The sequence below is a fragment of the Poecilia formosa genome, unplaced genomic scaffold, assembly GCF_000485575.1.
Source record: "Poecilia formosa unplaced genomic scaffold, Poecilia_formosa-5.1.2 Scaffold2486, whole genome shotgun sequence".
In the NCBI taxonomy this organism is placed as follows: Eukaryota; Metazoa; Chordata; class Actinopteri; order Cyprinodontiformes; family Poeciliidae; genus Poecilia; species Poecilia formosa.
In genome coordinates, this window is record NW_006802425.1 from 4,602 (window position 1) to 7,200 (window position 2,599).

General features: G+C 35.2%; 1 long non-coding RNA gene across 1 annotated transcript; it reads right to left on the reverse strand.

Annotated features, from left to right (window-relative positions):
• Positions 1-2,283: 2,283 nt before the first annotated feature.
• On the reverse strand, positions 2,284-2,593 carry LOC103133273 (uncharacterized). Its single transcript, XR_475709.2, has 2 exons — positions 2,433-2,593; positions 2,284-2,355 (listed from the first exon to the last, which is right to left on the reverse strand). It is a non-coding gene; the product is annotated as an uncharacterized LOC103133273 (long non-coding RNA).
• Between the last annotated feature and the right edge of the window lie 6 nt (positions 2,594-2,599).

The following is a 2,599-nucleotide window of genomic DNA, read 5'->3' on the forward strand; positions in this document are numbered from 1 at the left end:
AACCTTCATCAGCAAACAGGTGAGTTGGATATTAATGTTTTAATTCAATGCAATTTAATCAACTGAAATGTTTTTTGTTCCTGCTGAAATCTCAAAGGTGAGGTTGGTATGAGCATCATTGTTGTTCACAGGAAGTTATCAGAACCAGAAGTCAGTTGTCCTTAAAGAGCTGCGGCTGGAAGAACGTTCTTATTTAATCTAACTTAGATTTACTTTGGTTGGCCAGGTCTGTGTTGTAATTTAGAAACAGTTCTGAATGATATTATCTGGTGAAATAATTACAAATTTAATGTAGTTTATGTTTAAATTGGCTTTATTATTAAAAAAGGTAAATTAGCTGCTGTGGATCAGGTAGAAATAGTTGAAGTCATTCCTCCACCAACATGTCAGTGATCTCAGGAACTAAAATCTCATGTCATCTATGATTAAACTCAGTGTGAGTGTTTATGTTAAAAGTCAAATCTGACTTGTTTAAGTGTTTTCATTGGTCGATATATAATGGTGGATAAAGGTGAGTTATTTAGCTCCCCAACTCCTGTGAAGATGAGACGTTCAGGACCCTCCTGATTTATTTCAGGAAATGCTAAATGCTTTTGAAAATAATCATTAAAGTGACTGGATTTCTTCCTTGGTGTAGTAATTAGTTTCTAATTATTTCCTAATAACCAACAATGCTCTCCAGGACTCGTCCTCATCTCAGTTTCACATCATCAAAGCCTCTTTATTCACAGGAAACCTGAATCTGGACCTGAACACAAGTCTTTAAAGAGGGATGATTCAAAGGAAGCTGCTTTTAATTTTAATTCATCTGATGAAACAGCAGCAGAGAGGTGAGCAATACATAACTATTGATGTTGTGACTTTTTTACACTTATGTTGTTCAGTATATTTGCATGATAAGTGACTGATTTACAATTATATGTTAAGCATAATTTACATGATGATTATTATTAATTGTATTGAACATGATTGTATATAATTACAAAGGCGAAGTGAAATATATTTCAGTGCAAGACATGATTTATTTGAATAGAGNCATAGATGTTGTTTAAAGCTGTTCAATTTTAGATGATCAAATCTAATTTAGTAGAAGCTTCTATATCACATACACCATATTTTAGTCAAGCAGGAAGGCAATATTAATCTACATTAAAGAAATCCATAATTCACTATTGTTGAATGAAAAAGTCAATATTATTGATTAACTAATTTACAATTAACCGTATCCAAAAATTACCAGGAATTAGGGTCTACTTCTCCTTCTCCCCCTGTTGATATAATAAAATTATCATTTTGAAAACAATTTTGAATCTGTTACTGTTATATAATAATTTGCTGAAAAACCAAAATATTGTAAGATGTTCCACCATTTCTCCAAATCTTCCATCTAGTATTCAAAATAGACTGAGATGGCTTAAATTTCAAAGTTCCATCAGTAATCTCTTATCTTTATAATATCCCCCTGTGTTTTTCTTATTTCCAAAAGAAAAACAACTTGGAAAACTAAAATTGAAGAACTTTCCCCCATTATGCTAAAATTTCAGCATGTCCAATCAGTTACCACTGTGACATATAAATCCAACAGTGAATTTAGTTAGAAGTTAGTGTGTTAGAAAAAAAGAAAAGAAAAAATAAAATACCAAAGTAGATGAGACAGTCTCTTAATCACTAATTCTATCTACTGCAAGACAAGGCTGAATTCTTGTTTCGTATTAATTCTACTGCACAAGCAGATGATTCAGCTTTAACCAGATTGTGATACCAAAATACGTAATCACCTTAAAATTGTCCGTAAAGCAGTAGTAAAAGTAAATTTATGAAACAAAACATGCACTGTGTCTAAATAGTTTAAAATAAGAAAAAAATATCACATACCTATTCACCAAAGTGACGTTATATTTACAAAGCGCTTCCTAAAAACCCATCAAAGGCCATCTGCATATACATTCACTCTCATTCACACTCAAGCAGATCCATTAACACCCCGTTGTAAGAAAGATGCAGGATGTTACCCAGATCAAGCTGACCAAACAAATTGAGGTGTGATTTGCCCCCAACACTGCTGTGAGAGCAGGAACACAACCCCATTCTCAGTATTTGAAGGCATCTTTACATTAGTTGACCTATAATGTAACAAATATACTTTTCAACTCCTCAGAAACTCTGGGAAAACACATTAAATAGTGTAATTCACCTACAGCAACTGAAAAGATTCCCATTGTCATGATGGTGTTCACTCTACGAACCCACATGCAGGAACACAATCAGATGAGTCAGAGTAAATAGCAATAATAATGAGTTTATTGATTCCAGGGGAAGGGAGTGAATACTGGAGCGGATGACCGGGTCGTCTTACTGTCAACGAGAGGCAGAGGGTTAGTAGAGGAAGGAGTGTGTCTCTTTTTCCAGGAAGGAATTGAACTGGTTCTTACTTGATCAGAAGGTGAGTAGTTGAGAGCTGAGCGCTGGGAAAATGAGCCTTGTCGGAGGGCGGACAGGTTATTTGCGGCGGAAAGAGCGAAGAACGTCGCGGTCCAGTTGTTCCTTCTTTCCAGATGGGTTCGGGCCAGGATCGACAGATCCGCTGCGTCCCGAAGGG